This window comes from Salmo trutta, chromosome 29 (genome assembly GCF_901001165.1).
Source record: "Salmo trutta chromosome 29, fSalTru1.1, whole genome shotgun sequence".
NCBI classification, from domain to species: domain Eukaryota; kingdom Metazoa; phylum Chordata; class Actinopteri; order Salmoniformes; family Salmonidae; genus Salmo; species Salmo trutta.
The window spans coordinates 33,981,878-34,007,123 of record NC_042985.1 but is presented as its reverse complement, the minus strand read 5'-3'; the positions used below and the strand labels follow the sequence as shown (position 1 = coordinate 34,007,123).

General features: G+C 46.1%; 1 protein-coding gene across 5 annotated transcripts in view; it reads right to left on the bottom strand.

Annotated features, from left to right (window-relative positions):
• The window catches only part of znf536 (zinc finger protein 536), a 183,489-nt gene that overhangs the window by 139,119 nt on the left and 19,124 nt on the right, over positions 1 to 25,246 (bottom strand). For all 5 annotated transcript variants that reach the window (XM_029721873.1, XM_029721877.1, XM_029721874.1 and 2 more), the window contains exons 4-5: positions 24,198 to 24,275; positions 16,086 to 16,129 (exon numbers count right to left, since the gene is read on the bottom strand). The gene's annotated coding sequence lies outside the window, so the exon portion shown is untranslated. The remainder of the gene's footprint in view (positions 1 to 16,085; positions 16,130 to 24,197; positions 24,276 to 25,246) is intronic.

The window sequence follows — 25,246 nt, the reverse complement described above, 5'->3', positions numbered from 1 at the left end:
CACGATGGCTCACAGGGCTTTTCTGAGTCTCCCGAAATGTTTCTCCTTGGTCAGGTTCCTGAATGCTTATCATGATATTGATTATGACACCCCTCTTCTGCATCAAAGGAGATGTGCCTCTGCAAACAGGCGTCTGCGCTTCATTTCAGGCCGACAGCCAGCGCATCATAAAATAATTGGCCCTCGCCGTGTTATAACCCCTTCTCTGTACATTGGCTCGGGTTTATTTGCCTGCAGATATACTGCATCTACCTGCTCTATAGAGGCCAAATGATTTTGGGGATATAGATACACTGAGCTATGTACTAATCTGGCATGGAATGAGATTGAAAGTATAGAAGGACAAGAAAGAGAGAGAGACATAGAGACACGCAGCGAGAGAGAGAAAGAGAGAGACACACACAGCGAGAGAGAGAGAGAGAGAGAGAGAGAGAGCGAGAGACCGTGACAACAAAGCATCATGGGAGCTGTGCTCACAGACGTGCGCATGGCAATACGTCTGCTCTGTTTTTTTGCTGTCCTTTCTTCCCAGACCCTAGCCTGGTGTGGACAACTGGGTCTGAAATGTGATCGGCGTAGCAGTCCAAGATGGACCTGGGGTTAAAGTGACTGGCAAGAGTCTCAACTCTCAGAAACACCTCCCAGTTTTGAGAGCTCTGTCATGACGACTGTCGCCGATCCAACGGAGCATGTTTGTCGTGACACACAGAGGAGGACGAATGACAAAACACCACCCGCAATAGACGCCTGGAAGTAACAGATTGCTTGAGACCGGCCCCTTCAACGGTTCTCTATTTCTCTCTTTTTATGCTGGTGTGTGTGTGTGTGTGTGTGCGTGCGTGTGCGTGCGTGTCTGTGTGCGTGCGTGTGTGCGTGCGTGTCTGTGTGCGTGCGTGTGTGCGCGTGTTGTGGTGAGAACTATAACGGGTAAATATTCTCCACGTGCAGAGCGAGGTAACCCATGGCGTCACGTGAGTGACTGTCATAGGGAGTGAGTGCCAGAGCCTTGGACATGCGGCGTGGGGAATCCGGTGACCTTTCCCCCCCGCGTCTGCATTGTAAACCACACACCATTTCCCATAATACTTGAACAGCCTGTGAGTGGTGTGTAACCCCGAGGTTAAAGAGCAATCTGTAACCAATTAACCATTTGACTAGCAAAGCCTGCATACCGTGAATGGGAGGAATGCACAGAGCAGTGGAAAACCTCTGGCTGGATGCAGGAAGGGGGGAGGAGGGTTGGTGGTTGGCGACTAAGGACAACCGAGGGAGGGGTTACGTGTGAAGGGGGAGCGGGGATGATGGGGTTAAAGCCTTCCGTGGTGACACTGGGATCCAACACCGACTACACTACCTGGTGAAACCACCAAACCTGACCACGATTTAGGGCTCTTGTGGTGTGGCCCTGGTAATCAGTCCCAGGCACGGCGCACGACGTCTCCACTCCGCCTCCCTCCAACAGGAGGGAGATATATAAAGGGAGATAGAGAGAGAGAGAGAGAGAGAGAGAGAGAGAGAGAGAGAGAGAGAGAGAGAGAGAGAGAGAGAGAGAGAGAGAGAGAGAGATATGAGGGAGAGAGAGAGAGAGAGAGAGAGAAAGGGAGCAGAAAGAGCGACGAAAGGAGAGGAGTCTTCGGGGCCGGGTCCATCCTCTCCATCCATCATCGGCGTGTCTGCAGCGGGATCAGGGCCGTGTAATGAGCCGTGGGCCCCCTTACACGTGTTGACGCACCGCAAAATAAGATCCATTTGCCTACACGGCCGCTAGCGACTGGAGGGGAACGCACCCGTTACGGACCGCTGCCCCCCCCCCCCCCACACCCAATCTCGGAGGTGAACCCCCCCACCCACCCCCCCCCAAAAAAACACAGAGCTCTGTCTGCTCTGCCTCTGTGGTCAGCCCATCTATCTCTGGGGAGGGAGTGGTGGTGGGGGGGGGGGGCAGTCAGAGGAGGAGGAGGAGAGGGGTGACCCTCTTACACAGACGGACAGAAGCAACTGAGCTCCAGCCTCACATGACTTCAAGGCGTCACTGTCAAGGGGACTGAGAGAGTCAAGGAAGTAACCCTGTAAATGTTGCACTTGACCGTGCGGTTCGACTGGACAGGATGTGACTTCCATCAGTAGAACATTATAAACTGTTGTGGTTGATTTGCGTGGATATAACTAGAAACCGTCAGCTAAACTAGCATTGCAATTTACATAGCGGTTTTGGATAGGTGGTCCACTTTCCACCGTTTACTGAGAGATCTGATCAACCACAAAAATCTGATAAGACAATGACTGTAAATTAAAAAAAAATCAAAGTTCATATCCATAACAAACCGTTTCTAACCGAGCTATTTTCTCTTCGTTTGTCTTCCTGTCCACTGTCCAGCCATTTTCACACCACCCTAAAGAACTAACGATGCATTTAAAGGGAGAATTAGCAGGAGAGCAGAGGGGAAATGGCCTTTTCACAAGTGTACATCTGGCCAGAGAGCTCAGCACACAGCCCTGCGTCATATTGTTAATACTGTACCAACGTGGAAATATGCATCGTAAAAGACAACAGCGATTCCACAAAGCGTCCTCAGAAAACCAGAGAAAGAGAGAGAAAGGACAGAGAGAGAGAAAGAGAGATAGAGAGAGATAGAAAGGACAGAGAGATAGATAGAGAGATAGAAAGGACAGAGAGAGGTAGAGAGATAGAGAGAAAGGATACAGAGAGCGATAGAGAGATAGATAGATAGATAGATAGATAGATAGATAGATAGATAGATAGATGGAGAGAGAGAAAGGACAGAGAGAGATAGAGAGAAAGGACAGAGAGAGATAGAGAGAAAGGACAGAGAGATAGATAGAGAGAAAGGACAGAGAGAAAGGACAGAGAGATAGATAGAGAGAGATAGAGAGAGAGAAAGGACAGAGAGATAGATAGAAAGGACAGAGAGAAAGGACAGAGAGATAGATAGAGAGAGATAGAGAGAGAGAAAGGACAGAGAGAGAAAAAGTGCGAGAGAGAGAAAGGACAGAGAGAGAGAACGAGTGAGAGAGAAAGGACAGCGAGATAGATGGAGTGAGAGAGCTGTGCTGTTGGGGCGAAAGAGAATGCGACTAATAATGAGACATCTATTTTACCCACCAGCCCTCTGTGTGCAGCGCCTCGATGATACGCCTGTTTTCCTCCGGCCCCCATTATCAGTGCACTTGAACCCGGGATAACAATGCGTTCATAGAGATTGAGAAGTGCCGGGGCCTTAATTGTATGTATTTAGTCACGCAAACCGAGGCAATGGCCTGAGAATGGCTAGTTAGCCAATGACATCATTTAGCTTGAGAGTTGACTCAATGGGGCTGTGGCAAATGTGCACTGTTGCCACGTCCACCCATCCGGGGTCTGCTCTCACCGTCCAGAACTATGTGTCTCATATCTACTGTGTATTACAGGGTATATTTGGTGTTTTCTGAACCAGTAGGTCTCCCAAGATCACTCCGGCGGTGTCTCTGTCTTCATTGTAAACATCTTCTTCTCTAAAGAGAATATGCTTTAAGATAATGCGAGTTGTGTAGTTTTTGTGTGGCGTGTGTGTGTTTGCGTGTGTGTGTGTGTGTGCCCTTTGTCAATCAATGGCGGATGGTGGCGGCACAAAGCTGACGATCGCATCATGATGTTATTGTGCCTGACTTGCTCGGCACAAAGAGGGAAGGGAGTGTGTTCTCAAGCAGGGATGTCGGCACTTGAAAAATCAATCACCATCTGGGCTCATTTCATACAAGGGAGGAGAGCGAGAGGAAGAACCAACAGCTCCCGTTTGGCCAGAAACAACAGGCTAGGCCAAACCTGAGGAAAGCGTTGCGGCAACATTGGGGCCTATCCGCACCATTAAGGCGGCCCTGTGCGAAAGCAGCTCGGCATTAGCCGAGCGCAAGGTCACAGAAAGCAAAACACGGATAAGAGTACAGAAAGCACAGATTCACCTGCTTGGCTGACACCACAGGTCATAGAGCTCATCTCTGTTTATTCTTTGCCATTCCAATGGCTAAGCTCCATAGCTGTAACTGCGCTTCATATATAAATGATCTTCTTAACTTAAAAGTGTTAAATCGTAGGGGGGGGGGGGGGGGGGGGGGAATTGGAACGTATGTCACTAAATCACTTTTTACAGTCCAAAAACACCCAGCCCCACATTTTGGCGGGGTCTGAGGGGGTGGCATGATTTTTGCTGCAGCGTTGCCTCCTTTCAGTAGCACAGCTGTGTGAAAAACACCAGTTAGAAAGGGTGCTGAGGCAGCAAAAGCATTTAATACTCAACAAACAGTTATCTAAGCCCATGTCCAATAACTAGACACCGCTGTAATGTGACCTACATACTAAGTGAATAAGAATTTTTACATCAGGGAGGGGGCGAACAGAACAGAGCTCATTCAGCTGACAGTAATTAAATAGCAAGTATTCCTTTTCACTGGCCTTTTGCCTCTCTCCCAGCTAAGAAAGTATAATGTAACAGAACATATTGTGCCACATTAAGTATTCTACTGTTTTTTTCCCCCCAGTTCTTTCGGATTTAATGGAATGACAAGTCAGGGGAGGGTTAGTCTGAATCTTTCAAGGACGTGGGATGGATTCTAACACTGTTCCCTTCTTGCATGTACTGCCTAAGCTGGGGGATGAACACACTGACCTGAAGCCAGCCTGCTACATTGGAAGTCCACCACATGACATACGTAAGTCACATACGAGTTCAGAGGGGAATGAGGTCAGACAGACCCATGGACCACTAGTCCGTTCACACACGCACGCACGCACACAGACAGACAGACAGACAGACAGACAGACAGACAGACAGACAGACAGACAGACAGACAGACAGACACATCCACACACTGCATCCCCAGCCTTCCGCCTGCATGCCCACCTCCCTTGAAGGTGAATGTGAGAGTGAAACCCAAGCCAGCCATGCTCTCAGATCAGGTAGGACGGTTCCAAACAAACCGCAGACGGATGATGAAAGAGGGGGAGCGGGCGAAACAGGCGATACGCCGGCCGCCAGAACAAAGCAGGTGTCCGTATTAATGCATCATCGAGCACTTGGAACCCTCCACCTCGATACAAGAGGAGGAGGAGGAGGAGGAGGAGGAGGGGCAAGACGGGGAGGGCGAGCACAGTGAAAGAGCAAAGTCAGTAAAAGAGAACGTTTCAACCAATTAGAATAAGTAGAAAACAAGTCAACGGGTTACAGTGTTGCGGGCAACATCATAAACTTCACATTGGGATGAATCATCAATGGGGATCTTCATTCTGTCTGTGACAACAGGTCAACTGTTTGAATTGGCCTTTTTTCTTAAAAACAGACGGATTCATACACTCCTTTTGTCTCTTCGGGAGTTAAGGAGATCAAAACGAAAACCAGGACAAAGTGACACATCGGACGTAGATCACGCGAAGAGCAGTCATCAACACTGGGTGCCAAAATAACACGACAAAGAAAGTGTTCAAGTTAGTAAGGGGCATAGCATTGGCACCTATAGAGAGCTTCACAGTAACGAAACAACTGCTGATGAGTCACTGTGGCATTTGCGTTCCTCAAGCCTGGTTTTCATGAGACAACAACAGGCAAGAGGCAACAACAACAAAAAAGAGGGGGGGAGAGAAGAAAGAGAGAGGCAGGAACAAAACGCGTGCGGATCAATTACCACACCTCCGGGGTGTCTTAATTGAATTCTCCTCTACAGCTGACACATATTCCTCTGGTTGTAGGTGTCTACTGCGCTTGCATAAATGTGCCTCCAATTTGAAGCCGAAACGGAGGTCGAGAGGCACCCACAGAAACGACAAAAAACATCCAGCCAGAAAACAGGGATTTAAAATAGGGATAAGGTTGATTCTAGGAGTAAAACCTGGGATGTTATTGAGAAGTACATTACAAAAAAAGATCCTTCCATCCACACAGAACCCCCATTGTGTGGTTTTGGATAAACACTGATAAAAAACAAGGTTAAAGAAATCCACTGTGCGATTTAGCATGTTCCATCATACCGTTAATTCCCTTCCAGATACTCCCCAGCTGTCTCTCTTCTTGTTGTTCTCTTTCAGCGTAGCAATGTGTGAGCGTCCTGGGTGTCTAACTCACATCAGGTTCCCTGTCCCATGAGACTCGTCGTTTTTTTCAAGCCCTGTTTCATCACAACGCTGCTATTTTTAGGCCCCGATTTAAAAAAAAAAATCTGGTCACAGAAATCAGGCTCCATTCAGGAGAGGGCCTTTGTAGAACTTAAATACACCCCAATGAGTCCTTCAAGAAAGACCTCTCCTTTTAACCCTCCCTTTAATGCTTTAAGTTTAGAATTGTTAGTTGTGTCTGTGGGTGGGTTTCCTTTCTTTTTTAGGGCATTAGACCGGCTAGCTATTGAACGCCACAGTGTCTATAAAAATTCATCAGGATTAAAATGACCTCAGACGCAAAACGAAAGTTCCTAAAGTACCCAAATGGGGTCCGTATCTTTTGGACACATTCTCCAGGCCTTGGGAACAGGATTGCTTCCTGACAAAGTGTCCCTGCCTTGACAATGAGCACCTTTCAGCCCCACACAGGGTCTGCCTTTAGAGCTGGAGAGGGAGACGTATTTCACATATCAATCAAAGAGGAGAGAAAGACCCTCGTCGGGGTAAAAGTGGCCCTTCAGAAAACCTGAACAGATCAAAATGGAGTAAATGCCATTTCCCTCTTATTGTGGCCATTCAGCTGTGTTTTATCAGATGAGGGAAGTAAGTAAGTGAAAGAGAGCCCTCATTCTTAATCATATTTCTCTTCTCGTTGCCGTAAGGGAGGACGGGGCATGACAAAGAGAATGAAAAGCATCTCATCAGGTCAGGATTTCCAGTGTGACCTATATCTTAAGTTTATCAACAACATAGAAAGACTTTTTCACATTTACATTTCTGTCATTTAAGCGGGCGCTTTTATCCGGACCCGCTTACAGTAGTGAGCGCGTACATTTGTCGTACTGGTCCCCTCGTTGCAATCAAACCCACAACCCTGGCTTTACAAGTGCCATGCTCTACCAACTGAGCCACGCGGACTACGCAAGTGGAATTAAATCAGCGTGGCTAGAACACGATGTCAGCGGGACCATCTCCGATGAGTGTGGATACCTTACCGTATGTTTACATATATACACAGTATATACACTGCTAAAAAAAATTAAGGGAACACTTAAACAACACAATGTAACTCCAAGTCAATCACACTTCTGTGAAATCAAACTGTCCACTTAGGAAGCAACACTGATTGATAATAAATTTCACATGCTGTTGTGCAAATGGAATAGACAACAGGTGGAAATTATAGGCAATTAGCAAGACACCCCCAATAAAGGAGTGGTTCTGCAGGTGGTGACCACAGACCACTTCTCAGTTCCTATGCTTCCTGGCTGATGTTTTGGTCACTTTTGAATGCTGGCGGTGCTTTCACTCTAGTGGTAGCATGAGACAGAGTCTACAACCCACACAAGTGGCTCAGGTAGTGCAGCTCATCCAGGATGGCACATCAATGCGAGCTGTGGCAAGAAGGTTTGCTGTGTCTGTCAGCGTAGTGTCCAGAGCATGGAGGCGCTACCAGGAGACAGGCCAGTACATCAGGAGATGTGGAGGAGGCCGTAGGAGGGCAACAACCCAGCAGCAGGACCGCTACCTCCGCCTTTGTGCAAGGAGGAGCAGGAGGAGCACTGCCAGAGCCCTGCAAAATGACCTCCAGCAGGCCACAAATGTGCATGTGTCTGCTCAAACGGTCAGAAACAGACTCCATGAGGGTGGTATGAGGGCCCGACGTCCACAGGTGGGGGTTGTGCTTACAGCCCAACACCGTGCAGGACGTTTGGCATTTGCCAGAGAACACCAAGATTGGAAAATTCGCCACTGGCGCCCTGTGCTCTTCACAGATGAAAGCAGGTTCACACTGAGCACATGTGACAGACGTGACAGAGTCTGGAGACGCCGTGGAGAACGTTCTGCTGCCTGCAACATCCTCCAGCATGACCGGTTTGGCGGTGGGTCAGTCATGGTGTGGGGTGGCATTTCTTTGGGGGGCCGCACAGCCCTCCATGTGCTCGCCAGAGGTAGCCTGACTGCCATTAGGTACCGAGATGAGATCCTCAGACCCCTTGTGAGACCATATGCTGGTGCGGTTGGCCCTGGGTTCCTCCTAATGCAAGACAATGCTAGACCTCATGTGGCTGGAGTGTGTCAGCAGTTCCTGCAAGAGGAAGGCATTGATGCTATGGACTGGCCCGCCCGTTCCCCAGACCTGAATCCAATTGAGCACATCTGGGACATCATGTCTCGCTCCATCCACCAACACCACGCTGCACCACAGACTGTCCAGGAGTTGGCGGATGCTTTAGTCCAGGTCTGGGAGGACATCCCTCAGGAGACCATCCACCACCTCATCAGGAGCATGCCCAGGCATTGTAGGGAGGTCATACAGGCACGTGGAGGCCACACACACTACTGAGCCTCATTTTGACTTGTTTTAAGGACATTACATCAAAGTTGGATCAGCCTGTAGTGTGGTTTTCCACTTTAATTTTGAGTGTGACTCCAAATCCAGACCTCCATGGGTTGATAAATTGGATTTCCATTGATTATTTTTGTGTGATTTTGTTGTCAGCACATTCAACTATGTAAAGAAAAAAGTATTTAATAAGATTATTTCATTCATTCAGATCTAGGATGTGTTATTTTAGTGTTCCCTTTATTTTTTGGAGCAGTGTACTTTATTGTGCGCATGTACGTGCGCGTGTGTTCTTTACACACCCAGTGCAGTTTGTTGGTGTAACGAACACACGGCGTGTACATCAGGCCACCCCTGGGCAGCCACTGAGCCAGCCAGTCGCACCACTGTCGCTAATCACGCTAAAGAAATGAATTGCGTATCTGCGTTGGTAATTCCAAATTGCATTTGACTACCTCAGCCTAGATTTATGATACACATATAAATATAGTATTTCTGGACAGGTGGATTAATGGGTCTCCTCAAAGGGCTTCTTTATAGGTCAGTGCCTGCGTGTCTCAGCAACGCTACTGTAATCCCCCCCCCCCCCAAAAAAATCATCTCATCTGCACCTCAATTCATTACAGCACAGGAGGAGAAGAACACAGAAGGGGTAAGAGCACAGTGCTGAGAAAATGATGCCTCTAGTGAGTAATGGAGAGACTTAGACATGGGCCTCCATCACATGCTGTATCTGATCTACTTCCACTGTGAACACGCACACACACAAGCTACTGTACGCGTTAATGTGTGTAAATCTGTGTCATCGTGTGAATTTATGGATTTCTGTAAGTGGGCGGGTATGTAGTAGTATGAAATTGCATTAGTAGCTCCTGTATTCGTTCAACATACAGCGTGAGTGGGATTTTGAAATTGGGATGTTCTGAATTTGTAGAATTGGGGACAAGGCAGCCTTGGACAGGGGCATGACACAGACTTATCTTAAACCTAATTAGATCATGATAATAGCTTTAGGGCCTCGGTGATGAATGGTTGGCCTGTGGATCAGAACCCTTTCTTCCGTTTTAGGTTGCGCACAGTGGTTCAGCCTTAGATTTGCAAAACAGATAGAGCCCAAATGTTAGTACGGTAAGATTTGTGTCAGATTAAAAGTAAAGGCTTTGTATGGGTCTAGTAATGATCTCATCATTTACCCGTTGTTTTTGGGTTGGCATGTCTGTTGGCATTCCATCTGCCCTCTGCAAAGTGCACACCCCCCTTACCAGTATCGTCTCCCATGACATAAGAGATTCCATAAACACCCTGAAACCCTGGAGGGTAAACCCGATTCGCTGTGTATTAGTGATGGGTCATTCTTCCTTTTCATTCTCCTTTAAAGCCACGGCTTCTCTTCTGAGCCTCCGCCCTGCAGCGCTAGACAGCCAGCCCAACGTTTCCCCAACCCTCCCTCACCTTGCTTTCCCAACCGCCATCCACTTCAACGTTCCACGTTTCATTCTTTAAAAAAATTAAAATATTATAAAACATTCCATTCCTCTTGGGGGGAAAACTTTTCCCCTCAGTTTCAGCTGGGTCATGACGAGTTAATGTTGCTAGGCGACATCTATCTTTTTCCAACACCTTGAGGGCATTTTTAAATGGAGGAATTTGGTCATTAAGTGACATTAACCTCATTAGAAAACAGTCTTTAACTGCTCTGAGATGAAATTGATTTACAGCTGCCATTTCCACTACTGCTCTCGATCAATTGTTAAACTATCCTTTTTATGGGCCCTCACTCCGCTGTGTGCCTTTTCTCTCCCTCCCCCTCCTCGTATTAATACCAGGTATGTACTCCAATAAAGGAGGGGGGTAACTCTTTTTATGCCACTGTGGTGTAATGTGAAAAATCCCCTACATAAGTGAGCCTCTCCCAGGCGCTCACAATAGAGGAATATGATCTGGCTGAGACGGGCGTGTTGGCGCGGTGAATCCATACGCTCCGTTTGTGTGGCTAAATGTCAGCGCTGAGCCTCTCTGCTCCTGACAGCTCAGGTTTATGTGGCCGTTTAAGCCCAACCCGCACGCTGTATTTCTTTGACAAATCAATAACCCTACCATTTCTGTGCACCATCCGGACCCTCCATCTGGGAGAATTGACCCGCGCGGATGGAGTGATCCCGCCATCCTTTCACCGTACTTTAGACACATAAATAAAATATGTGTCCTTTTTTTTGTCTCAATTGGCCACAGTGTTGATGGTGAGGAATATGGCGCAGGTCACATGGTAGCATCGAGGGGGAGGCTGGAGCTAGGAGTCGGGTGGCTGCTATCGCTCACTGGCGCCCCACAAAATCCCCGGAACTTTCCAGCAACGCATTTATTAGAGTGAATGAGTCCATTCTAAAGAATGGCATTACAAAATAATGTGATCGCTAAATTATTTAAGCATTTTTTTTTGCCATAATGCTTCACTTCATAACCACAGAACTATGTACACCCTCACACACACACACACACACACACACACACACACACACACACACACACACACACACACACACACACACACACACACACACACACAGAATTATGGCACATCCATTTAATGTCCTCGTCCAAATTTAGAAAAGGAAAAGATGAGAGAAGGTGGTGGGCGGTGCAGAGAAGGTGGGGGGGTTGTGCAGAGACGTCGGGGGGGTTGTGCAGAGAAGTCGGGGGGTGGTGCAGAGAAGGTGGGGGGTGGTGCAGAGAAGGTGGGGGGGTGGTGCAGAGAAGGTGGGGGGGTTGTGCAGAGACGTCGGGGGGGTGGTGCAGAGAAGGTGGGGGGTGGTGCAGAGAAGGTGGGGGGTGGTGCAGAGAAGGTGGGGGGCGGTGCAGAGAAGGTGGGGGGGTGGTGCAGAGAAGGTGGGGGGGCGGTGCAGAGAAGGTGGGGGCGGTACAGAGAAGGTGGGGGGCGGTACAGAGAAGGTGGGGGGGTGGTGCAGAGAAGGTGGGGGGCGGTACAGAGAAGTTGAAGGGTTGGTGCAGAATAGGTGGGGGCGGTGCAGAGAAGGTGGGGGGTGGTGCAGAGAAGGTGCGGGGGGTGCAGAGAAGGTGGGGGGTGGTCCAGAGAAGGTGGGGGGCGGTGCAGAGAAGGTGGGGGGGTGGTGCAGAGCAGGTGGGGGGCGGTGCAGAGAAGGTGCTGGGTGGTGCAGAGAAGGGGGGGTGGTGCTAACTCCATCACGCGACTACATTTAGGTGTCAGGCTCCTCTAGCCATCCTGACTTTAATATAAATAGATATAAATCAACATGCTGGGCCCTGTGTTTTACCCGCTATCAACAGATGAGCGCTACATATTCACCCCACACCTCCTCAACATACGTAGGGGGTGACGGTGAAGGCATTTTCTGCAGCCGGGTTAGAAATAGCTGCTAGGTGAACTAACCTTGGTGTGGCATGCCAAGGGCCCCACCTCCAGAGTGTCCACTGCTGCCCTGGCACTCTCCCCCTGTGACCTGCCTCCTGGCTGGGTTGCTGCAGTCCTGTGTGCCCCCACCACCACCACCACCCAGGCTCAGCTCAGGGCTGCTGCCACACACAGCCCCTCTTGTCAGATCCTCTGGTGCCTAATTAGGGAGGAGGGATGGCGGAATGGAGGGATGGAGGGAAGGAGAGCCAGCTTGGACTTTAAGAGACTAACCCACCTCTGCCATAACGGAGCACTTATGGGATTAAAGGGGCATTAGCATTGATATGCCCATGTAGGCCGTCTGTATATTTATATAGGGCCAGATGATGCAAACTGAGAGGCAGCCACGACAACTGTTGTCTGTGCACTGATCATTATCATAATCACCTTCATCATCATCATGTTCATCATCATCACCCCACACAGATTGCATCATGGGAATAACTGTGTGGTGCCACCAGACGTGTGGGGCTTATTCCATGTGAGCGACACTCTCTTTCCCCCCTCCCTCTCCCTCTCCTTCCCTCACACTCGCTCTCTCTCTCTCCCTATCTATCGCTCTCCCTCTCTTAACCCCCTCCCCCCCCCCTCTCTCTAAATGCCTGACTCACTCCAGAGTCTCACACAGACTGTGACGCTCTGCTTAGCTCTGGTCTGTTCTACTCTGGGTCCTGCAAGGAAATTGCTGAGCTCACAGCCCCCCCCCCCTCTTCTCTCACCCCACCCCTGAAGGATTTCCCCTATTAAGAGGGAGAGCCGATGTGAAGGACCTAGAGGAGGAAAAGGTGAGTCTACTGTACAGTAATAACCCCAGTACACAATCGCTCCTCTTCTCTGTTATCTATCTGTCTGAATCTCTCCATTGACTGATCCATTTATGAGGACATAAAAAAAAGGACTTTTCAACTGTAACCTTCCAGTCTTGATCCCCGTACGGTCCCAGAGAGAACATTTCATTCATGCACATACAACATGCAGAAAATATTCATCACACGGAGTGCATATTAAAGTCGGTAAATAACATTGTGACAGTTTGTTATTTACAACCTACAAGCTTTTTCTCCGGAAATGTAATCAGACATTAGTAAATATGCTGACTCAGAAAGGCTGTTTTCGCCAACTGTTTATTGGTTACTCTCCACTTATTTATGTGCGTCCTACTAAACAAAGACCTCCCAGCAAAACAAGAACAACAGTGTTAAACGTTGTCGAGTGTTTGATCTTGACATGTCTAAGTGACCACAGCTATCCCAACTACAGAGGGCTGGATGAATGTTGTGGTCAGAGGCAAATGCTGTGTGTGCCATGTTGAGATACACTAAAACTCTGTCCCATATCGTTTGGCTTTGAAACGGTTTCATTTCGATTGTCACTGCTTGGAGCCAGACACTTGAGACAAAAAAGGGAATACAAAAAAAAAAAGCTGTGTCTCAAATACACATGATCCTTAAATGGAGTAGGATCAATTCTGGAGCATAGCATATGAGAAGGGAAAAATACATATGCGGGGGGGGGGGGGGGGTCTTTTGATGTAAAGTGTTGACAGCTGTGCTTGGTTCTGGGAGTGCGGGGGTCGGAGTGTGGTTTGACTCCGGGGTCAGGTGCCCCCCCCACCCCCACCGCCACCGCCCGCCACAGCTGCCCCTTGCTAAATGGAAACGAGATGTGATATTGTTCTGTTCTAGTCATCACGGCCATCTGATGTCAATTTCACACAGTGGTGGGACCCTCCACAAGCTGGTCCATACCACCAACCACACTAGTAATAAACAAAACCGAGATAGGAACACACACACACACACCCTTCCTCTCTGTGTCTCGCTATCTCTCGCTGTCTCTCTCTCTCTCTGTCCTCTATCTCTTCCTTTCCCTCTGTTACAGTCTCCCGATCTATCTCTCTCTCCCTCCCCCTCTGCCCACACTGGGATAAGTCATGAGGAAATGAATGCCCATGTTTTGTGCGACCACCTGTTGATTCTGGATACAAGTCTAAGAACCCAGTAAGGGTTAACCCTCTTTGGGGAGCGAGCGGGGGAGGTTGTTGGCACCCCAGTCAGAAACGTGCCCCCACGAGTGGCAGGCTGGCTCAGACCGTCCGGGCTTGGTGGGACGGGAGCCCACTCCTGGACCGCTCCACATCTCCCCCAAATCCTCCAGTCGCTCCAAAGGGAGTCAGCAGGCTGCCCCTCCACCCCCCCTATTCTATCCCAACTAGGACATCATTGTCTCGGTCAATTTTTATGAATCTATCTACATTTGGAAGGACTCTTACTGTATGAAACCACAATGTTCTCAAAGGCTGCACGATCACCAACACGAGTAGAAAATTATCCGTGAAAAAAAAACAAATAAATATAACATTTGATATGATAGCATATTTCATTTATATTTTTAACCCATTGGCTGTAGGTTTGATGACTGAACGTGATGTCTGGAACCACCCGGCAAACATTGTGCGTCTAAAATGACAAACGATTGCTGTGCACTTGAAGCACACAAGTCCCTCACTCCGATCGAACACAAGCCACGAGCGAACAATGGAGGCGGGGGAAGCAGCGTTGTGTTACCTGTGGCGTGAGAAGACTCTAGCATGTCCATATCACCTCACCCACCACCATCTTGCCACCACTCATCAAACTCACACAAAGTCATAAGACCGAAAATAGGAAACCATTCTCACTAAAAACCTTCATAATCATCTCCTGAGAGAAAATAGCGATCTTCTCTTTCAACTGAAAAAGGACAAATATTTTAAGAGGCAATGAATTTGGTGGAGCTGAATAGGATGTTGGTACATGTTTTACTAAAGGAAATATAATGGCATACTATTATTAGATCACATTAATCATGACTGTGCCAAAGGCACTGACAGCAGCACTGAAAAGGATTGAAAATGTTGGTAATGGATATAAATTACCCATTGTGTGATAAAAGGATTTTTTCACTAAGAAGGTAGGGATAAAACAGAAAACCTCTGAATACATGTGTATAAAATATTGAATAATACAGGTTATCGGAGTGGGATTAACATTTTAAGGGAATCCGATAGTAATAGTGCGAGAATTAAAAGTGGATTAAATCCATCCGGTTAGAGAGGAGAGAGTGGCGATGTAGGAGAGTTGTTTTGACAGAGGTCTGTCAGTTGGCACGGCGATAATGAGTCACATCTCTCTTATACGGTTATTTATTGCCGACTTGGCTCGCAAACAAAAGATCAATAATTTTGAGCAAATCTAATGTTGTCCCTGGCGCTAATGTGGTCATCCATCACATCTGCCATCTTTATGTGGGAGATGGACTGAATTTGTGTTTATTTGAGATCAAATGCAATTACAGCATATAGCTTTAATAACATCTCAGCCCCCCTGTGAATATGTGTGGGTTTTTGATCATGTGTATGCATATACAGTAGGCTTGTGAGATGTGTCACATATGTGTAAATGATAATATATTTACTGACATAAGACGTGTTCTAAACATTTTTCCACATCAATCTTCATTTCTTTCCACAGTCCCACATTTTGAAATATGAAGTGTGTCAACAGTCCATCCCCCACAAGACGGCAAGCACACAAACATCCCTTCACACAAAAACACACATAGCACGACCAGTCCCCCATCGAGACAACACAGAGCTAGTGAGGAGATCCCTCACTGACAACAAGCCCTGGGTGAGCCAGCTTAAGTCCACCTGGGCTCTGTCTGACTGTCAGCCTCTCAGAGTGAGGTATGAGTCTGGCGAATGACAGACAGAGGTCATCTGTCACAGAGGATCCCTCCTGCCTAGGTGTTGCCCCACGGCAGGCACACCTCCGGAGAGGGGCAGGACCCTCGCAGGTAGACTAATAAGCCCAGGCAGAAGACACAGGGAGAGGCCCCACAGAGCCCCATAGCACCTCCTCACACGACATCCCTCTCCCACCGTCACAGGCGCAGGACACTAACCTGACAACCTGCCCTGCGCTTGATGTCTGGTGTACACCACGAGCCAAATGGAAGCCATTTAAACTGGTATAGTCCCTAAAAAAAATGAATCAATTCAAATTGTAGATATGTGTTGGTTTTGAAATGACTGGGGAATATGGAAATGTCAGTTGGGTCCAATTTCTCAGTCTCACCTCTATATGGTATAAAATAAATACAGTAAGCATGTTCCTCACCTAAAGTGTTTTCTTTGGGTCTTCTAATTGACATCCGTAGATCACTGGAAAAGCAAACAACAGAGAGAGAGAGAGAGAGAGAGAGAGAGAGAGAGAGAGAGAGAGAGAGAGAGAGAGCGAGAGAGAGAGAGAGACAGTGTTAATGACACACCAACAGACTCGTCTCCAAGAGCAGCATCATAAATATCGCACAAACAGGAAATCATTAGCACCACAGATAAAAACAGATCAGGATCTCAGTTCAATACAATCAAATACATCCTGTCTATCGCATTACAAGAAAACACCGAGAGAGAATAAAACTTGAGAAACATGGGTTGGCATCATCTTAGGGATTTAGAGGTTAGTTAGTAAATAGTAAAGACGGATTGAACGATAAACTAGGAAATGTATGACTATACAGTAATCGAGAAATAGGCTAGTCTACAGCCTAGACTACAGACATCGCACCCAACAGTCCCTCATAGTGAGCTCCAGAGTTTTGCCAGGGGATTTCATGAAACTAAACAGTATGTCAAAGATCCCTACAACATAATATGTCTCCCCTAAACACCACTGTCATGTTCCCTTCGCTTTCCTTTCTTCCCTTCTCAGACACGACTTTGGGTAGAGGAAAGAAGTTCTCCCTGAGCGTTTTTTTAAGATGTCATTTTTAAACATACATATCAAAGCTCCAGAAAGACGGATGTTTTTCTTCTGTGTATCTGCTCTAGTACAATGTGGCGTTGAATAGGGAAGGAACTCAAAGATGTTCTGAGATCTCTTTGCAATCCACATCCTTGGGCCGACTGGCAATACATCATTTGTATTGATGCAATATTAAATTTCAATATCACATGTCAAAAGGTACAAAATGATAGATCATAGCCTAACTAAATGAATTATTAAAGGGGTGTGCTGGCTGTGCTATCGGCTTCTCTTACAATCAACTGCGTCTGAAAACTACAGTTTGATACTGGCAGCAATTCAACGTTTTTTTTTTTTTACTCCTAGTTTTCTTTTCTCTCTCTTAAGTTTTGGATCAATCAAATTGGATTTGTCACATGCGCCGAATACAACAGGTGTAGACCTTACAGTTAAATGCTTACCTACAAGCCCTTAACCAACAATGCAGTCTTAAGAAAAATAAGTGTTATGTAAAAAATAGATCATAAAAAATAAAAAAATGTTTTAAATAAAAGTAACAAATAATTAAAGAGCAGCAGTAAAATAACAGTAGTAAGGCTATATACAGGGGGCACCGGCACAGAGTCAATGTGCGGGGGCACCGGTCAGCTGAGGCAATTGAGGTAATATGCACATGTAGGTAGAGTTAAAGTGACTATGCATAGATAACAGAGAGCAGCAGCAGCGTAAAAGGGGGGGGGGGGGGCAATGAAAATAGTCTGGGTAGCCATTTGATTAGCTCTTCAAGAGTCTTATGGCTTGGGGGTAGAAGCTGTTAAGAAGCCTTTTAGACCTAGACTTGGCGCTCCGGTACCGCTTGCCGTGCAACAGCAGAGATGGCTGGAGTCTTTGACAAATTTTAGGGCCTTCCTCTGACACCGCCTGGTATAGAGGTCCTGTATGGCAGGATACTTGGCCCCAGAAATTTTAGGGCCTTCCTCTGACATTGCCTGGTATAGAGGTCCTGGATGGCAGGAAGCTTGGCCCCAGTGATGTACTGGGCCGTATGCACTACCCTCTGTAGTGCCTTTGCAGTCGGAGGCCGAACAGTTGCCATACCAGGCAGTGATGCAACCAGGTAGGATGCTCTCGATGGCACAGCTGTAGAACATTTTGAGGATCTGAGGACCCATGCCAAATCTTTTCAGTCTCCTGAGGGGGAATAGGCTTTGTCGTGCCCTCTTCACGACTGTCTTGGTGTGTTTGGACCATGATAGTTTGTTGGTGATGTGGACACCAAGGAACCCGAAGCTCTCGATGCAACCTGCTCCACTACAGCCCTGTCAATGAGAATGGGGTTGTGCTTGGTCCTCCTTTTCCTGTAGTCCACAATCATCTCCTTTGTCTTGATCACGGTGAGGGAGAGGCTGTTGTCCTGGCACCACACTGTAATGAATCTGGATTTGTGTCACCTAAAAATGTCAGAAAATCCAAAACCACATGAGCACTACTAACAATAATCAGACCTTCCAGTTAGTACTTTTCTGTCCTGTTCAATGAAAACTGCTTCCGAAGTACTACATTTGTTGCTAATGAATGAAGAGCGGGATTGATATAATGACATATTTTGAGTGGTCTGATTTGTGTTTTCTTTAAAATACATTATGTCCCTGGAGCTTTATCTCTCTATTTCCCCTGGTAAGACCTTGAAACCCTTTTTTTAGACTTGCCCATATTACACATGGCCTCCATTCTAGGTCAAATCTGTATCAGAAGTTCATGCATTTACAACAGAAGCCATGTGGAACAGTTCAGAGCTTGTGATTCTACAAGGGAGCCAGAGAGGACAGAGGGGCTGAACCTCTTATGATCCTTATACTTTAAAGAGTTAGAACAAGGGAATAAAAGATAAAGAAGAGTTAATGATACATTTAAAGGAGCATTATGGTCAGGGAAAATACTAGTGGCACACTGACACCCAAAGATATAGTACATCACGGTTAGTATATTCAGTGGCGTGTATTCATGGATGCCAAGGGAAGCCAGGCCTCCCCAAAAACTTTACCAAGAAAAATAAATCATATATACAGTATATATAAGAATGTATCTTTCGTCTGTTTGTGTTTCATCATTTTCCTCAAATTCGCAAAAGGCTTAATGTATCTCACCAGAGAAAGCATCTGAGCGAGCGAAACAGTGCCCATCTGTCTCTGTATGTTTAGCCCATATATCTAATGCTGTCTGGTTAAAAAGAGTATGACATTGTTGCCACCTGTAGCATTGAATGAAAGGGAAGCCAGCAAGCATTTGGCCTCCCTTTATACATTTTTTAATAAAATAATAGCCAGTCAGCGTTGAACTACACTAGGTGAACTCAACTGTGAATGGTCCTGGTACACCAAAAATAAGTGTCAAGGGAAGCCAGTTTGGATTTGGCTTCACACCAATCACATCAAAAGCAAAACGTCATTGACAGCAAAACTTGAATTGTTGCATCTCGTTATGACGTTGACCTCCGGTGGCTTGCTGGCTAGCTAAAATTGTCCCTTTCCTAAATTAAATGGACGGAGATAGGGATTCGGACTTGTGGTTTTACTTAATTCTCTGTACTGGCCAATGATTATAATGACAATTCTGATCCAACCATAAATTCATACTATATAATGTATGAATGTATAATATGTATAATGTATAATGTATATAATGTTAACTAGTTGGCTCATCATTGCCCATGAAAGGAAGTTAGGCAAGCGAGCAAATCTAAAAAGCGTGTACTGTATGAGTCATAGACTGTTTCATCAACATGAAAGCGAGGAGGATGGCATTGGCGTTTCAATACAACTAGGGTGAGTCAACATGTTTTTTTCTACTTGCACGAACGCACGCACACACACACACACACACAAGCACACACACACACAGAAATCAGAACCATGGACAACCACATTATATTTAGCTTAAGTTGATTGGACTAAATCATTTTTTGGTATCTTTTAGTTGTCACTGTATTAGCATAAGTATAGGTGATTTGATGATGCTGAAATTGAAATGGTGCTGGAATAGCTCCTGTTTTCTTTGCGACTTGCGGTAACTCTCCATGGTTCTAAATAAATAGCTGGTTTGGCTGAAAATGTTGGAAACATTAACTTGCTTGACCATGCTCTAGGTTATGTAACTGTTTGTTACATGCAATATGTTTTGTGGAGTTCACCAGACAGAGGTTGCTCTCTGGTTTTGTGTTAAAACAAAGATGTGGTTGAATATATTCTGCCACCGTATCTTCTTATTGTCTCAGCCTTTAGGCCTATATATCACGGTGGGAAAGGATATGAACTAACAGGTTATAGAACAAGGAACACAATTATCACAACACATAGGTTGTAATCTGCCTTTTTAGTGTTGGGGGTGACAATGACATCATAACCTCTGAATGTTTTAATTGGAGGGTCCAGATTGTTGTACTGGTGACCCCGCAGAAGTCATGGCCACCATTAGCGTCCAGATCGCATGCTAACAAACAGAATTTGTGCATGTTAGCTGGCGAAAATTCAATTTGAGCTCTTTGTCTGCCTGATGCCTTGCCCTAACGATGGTCTCTTTTTTTTTCTTAAACAACAGAACACAGAGGAGTCGTTAGGACCCTCTCTTCATTACTTCAAAAAACCAATCATTAGACACCAGAGTATATACGTAATTAGAAAATCACTTCCTTTGCAATCCTGGCTAAGTAGTTTACATACTGTAATTACAGGGACAAAATCAATTTTTAATCATTTCACTGATTGGGCTCATCAGCTCAGTAGGAACATTGTATCCTGCTTGTTGTGCGAAAGCAACATCTGGGCTAAAACAATTACCCTTTTGTGTTCCAAAACTATTCAGAAACAGGCTTTCTGCAGCACCCGATGACTGTCATGTAGCCTGACTGCAGCCATCTCTCCCTGCCCTTGACTTGAGCATGGAGGATCGCGTTTAAAGCCTTATAAATCAATACTCTATAATAAGCTGCTCTTGAGAAAAAGCAGCATATTGCTTTTTTAACACCTTTAGTTTTTTCTTCCTGTTGTTTTCGGTGGTGGTGTTTTTTGTTGCTGCTTTTCACACAATAAAAAGAGAAACATATTTTGTTTTTTCCCAGAACAAATATCCCCTTTCTAATATGTGTTCTATTCAGCTTACAATTAGAGTATTGCTTAAATCTCATGTTCACAAAGCAAATCTGTGACTTTATGATAATTACTGTTGTTACAGAGTATAAACGAAGTAGAGAGACTGGATGAGTACTTTCAACGTTTGGTTAGGTTAGAAAATAATCTGACGTATCAAACTTCAAACAAATGTCTTCCTGATATGTTTCGCCCTTCAGTGACTAATAAAATGCTTTGTATTCCGGCCTGCAAGATGCAGGATCGATCCACATTAGTCTCAACTCTCCTTTCGCTCACTTTGAAAACGGAGGAAATCAGATTTTGGAAAAAAGAAAATGAGTTAATGCATTGATCAGTCTCGGTGTATGCAAATCACATTTGCTTCAATTTTTTTTAACTGATCAATAGGGTTAATTAAGAGATTCATTTTTAACTGCACTTTGGAATCCTGCTTGAGTCGTCGACCTCAGAAATCATCCCGCTGTCCCTCCGTATCCATGGAAATGAAAGGCGCGTAAGAGGGGCCATAAATCTGAAAATCCAATTTGACCATGAGCACGGGCGCAACAGTAAAATATGAAAGCAAAGACAGCTCACAGGTAGATCATCAGTTATATGCCAGTGAGGCAACATTTTAAAAAGTTTATACACATGCTTTTTCACTAAAGGCAGGGCCATCCAAAAATAATGTGGTGAGTAGGCTAGTTTCAGGGTCGTCCACAGGTTGTACTTTGACCACGGTTATGGCTGACATTGATCAAAGAAAAGTTGCCGCTATTGGTGGCCTGGCTCCCAATGAGTATGGGTGCCATGTGTGGTAGTGAGAGTACCAGCAGCGGTGGTGGTGGCGGTAAAAGAGATTAATAATGAACGCTTTTTACAATTATTATTATTCCCAAAATGCACTTTTGTGATTTGCTTTGAAGGGGGGAAGCGCTGGGAAGATCAGCCCGCGAAAGGGGGGGGGGCGCTCATTTGGAGAGCTTTTCCAATTATACAATTAGTCAGGAATGTAGGGCAGCAGCCTCTGTGTTCCGATCACTCCGACCCTGGAAAGCAAGAGCCTTTTTCTTCCTCGCTGGTCGTGTACAATAAAAATAAATAATAATAATTTAAAAAAAACATATCCGAGGATGGGCCCCAGCGAAAGTCCGGGTGGACGCCGCGTAGGCGCATCCCAAAAGAGCGACACGAACAAATGGTGACCTTATTCGTGCCGATTGCGTGCGAGCGACCAATGCAATACACTCTATGCTCATAGACAAAGTCAAGGGGTCAGGGTTTTCTGTTTAACTACCGCTCTTTGAGTTGAAAGGCTTTTTGTGCATTTTCTTCCCCTATCGGTACAGTGTGTTGTGGGTTGATTGGGTGGCTTTGGCAAAGGACACCCAACAAGTCCTAATTGTGCATGTGAATCTCATTTATTAATTTATTTTTTGAGGGTGAAGAGATTTTAATTTGATCATTTTTCCTTTTGATTGTCCTCATCCTAAGCCTGGTACTAAGTGTACTAGTTTAATATATAAAAAAACACAAAAAACAACTAAGTACCATCTGTTTCCCTGTGGATTTTCTGTAATCTTTCTTTACTGATTACAGTGATGACTACACGACCCTCTTCAATAATTATCCTGCAATAAAAATTAAAAAAAAGCGAAATAATTATTATCATTATAACTCCTTATCAAGACTGTCGCTCCTTCAACTAATTCTTATCCAAAGTGTCAGAGACAAAATGTGTCCCTTGGATGCCAATCATTTCTTATTTCTAACAGCAGGATGTATTCTCACAACAGTGACAGGCTGAGCTAACTGAATCCATCCAAAGGCTCTGGTGGAAAAAGTCCCCTCATACGGATCAAACTGCTACAGGCTAACCCATAAACGAACCCTTTATGCTGCCTCAACGTTCCTCAACGATCCAAACAGACTCGACATTCCTCTTTTACATGATGTCTATGGAACGTCAGTAGCACATACTGGAGGAGAGAGAGTAGGTGAGTTGAGAAGTACGGTACGTATTGATGGAATCCCCTTTGTAGCTAGTCCCTGTACTTGTGATGGCCCAGATATCATTTGGAGAAAGCCTGAAGGTTGCGTGCATGTGTGCCTTGTGTGAGAATGCGTCAGAGAGAGCATGTGTTTGTGATGTATCCAATATGACTGAGATCTGTCTCACGTACCTCTGATGCTGCACAAGCCAAAAGACTGACTCGCTATTTTAGATTTGATTTATACATCTCAGCAGGCAAATGCAGTCCAAACACCAGCGACAGTTACCAAGGCTGTTACACTGTTACAACATAGCACACATGTTTGAAATATGTCATTCAATGTAATCTAAGAGTGAAATACCTTTGAATTGCTCTATTTTAAAAAATATATATACATGATGAACTAAATAGATCTATATTTTCAAATGATAAAAAGTATAGCATCATTGGTGTATTAAGGCTGTCTGATAATTTGACATGTGGGGTATATAAGACAGCTGTCCTATAATTCAAGCTCAAACAGTAGAATATTTTTTCAATAAATGTTATAGAATTTCCCATCTTCAAGAGAAAAGGTTTCCATTGATTAGCACTTTACAAGCAATCTATTTTTACAAACCGACTTGACCTCTCTCACTGGACGAGGGTCTACTATGAATTAAAAGAAAAAGAAAGTGTTGTCAATAATCCCAGGGAAGGGATTGTGGGCAAGGAAAAGGGAGAATACGCAAGAAAACAAAATGTATAGAGTGATGTATAGAGTGAGGAAGAGAAAATGGGCGTTGAGAAAAGAGATGGTGTGAAAAACAGAGAGAGGACAGACACGATCTAACCTATACATCGTGACTGTAAAGGAGAGAGAATACATATTTTGAGATGATGGCGAGGAGGACATTGCAAACTGCTGGCAGACCCCGTCAGCCGAGCCCTGATGCAGACAGATCCTTCACCCTCTATGTCACATGATCTACCATCAGTCTCAGAGATGGGGATATATCGCCACCAGCTCCAGAAATAATGGGTGCACCTGTTTACCGTGTCACCTCTGTTTGCTAATTGTCTCCTTGAGCTACATTGGGGAAGTAAATGCGTCTCGGCTTTTGACAGGCGGGCGTTTATTTAGAAATCACATTACTTCCAGCGCAATTGTTCTTTTTTGGGGGGGGGTCTAGGAAAGTTAAATGAGAGTGCTGTGCTACAGATTTCACATCCTGATTAGGGGGGTGACAGCGCTGAGCTGAAAAGTTCACATCCACTTGTTCAATTCCCCCCCCCAGAACCATGCCAGAGAGGAGGGAGAGTGTGACAGACATCTTTAATATCCTGCTCTTTACGTGATCAATCGGAGTGCCACTGATCCATACCTGCAGTACTGCCACCTCACCGACGTAGCTCAGGAAGAACACAGACAGGTTTGCAGAGGGGGGGGGGGAGACAAGCGCCTGTAAACAAAGCAGACAAACCAGGAAATTCAGTGCCGATGCTATTGGAGTTAGACAAGAGTGCACAATAACGACAGAGAAAACAACACCAAAATACCCATTACAGTAAATACTTTCCAAACATTTGATCCTTTCATAAAATTCTGAAGGACTGCAAGCACAGTAGTATAAGTACAGTAGCACAAGTACAGTCATTACATAGAGAAGCCTAAATGAAATGAAAGTGTTGTTATAACGACAGTAACAACAGGTGTGGTCCATGGCACATGGTATGGAAACAAAGACTGAGAAGGGTTGCATTTACGTTTGATAATCGAAACAGAGGCTAGTTCCTCCAAAACGACACGCGCTACAAAACGTGAAACAAACCTTCAGCGCACAGAATGTTACCCAATCCAATTTTTAAAAAGCCTGCCGCTTCACACAAGACAAATAATCAGGTCGGCATAAGCTATGTGAACTACACGGCCTGCCCTCCCTCTAAAGCGGTGCGTAACCCAGTGAGTGGGTTTGGGTGTAGGCCTCACATCGAGTCAGAGTGAGTAGGGCTCGGGCAGGAGCTGGGGCTGAAGCTGGGGAAGGAGCAGGGGAAGGAGCTGGGGCTGAAGCTGGGGCTGAAGCTGGGGCAGGAGCAGGGGAAGGAGCTGGGGCAGGAGCAGGGGAAGGAGCTGGGGCTGGGGCTGAAGCTGGGGTAGGAGCTGGGGCTGAGGCTGGGGAAGGAGCTGGGGCTGAAGCTGGGGTAGGAGCTGGGGCAGGAGCTGGGGAAGGAGCTGGGGCAGGAGCTGGGGCTGAAGCTGGGGAAGGAGCTGGGGCAGGAGCTGGGGCTGAAGCTGGGGTAGGAGCTGGGGCTGAAGCTGGGGAGGAGCTGGGGCTGAAGCTGGGTCAGGAGCTGGGGCTGAAGCATCGGGTGGGGGGAGCTAGGGCAGGAGCTGGAGAGGAGCTGGGGCTGAAGCTGGGTCAGGAGCTGGGGC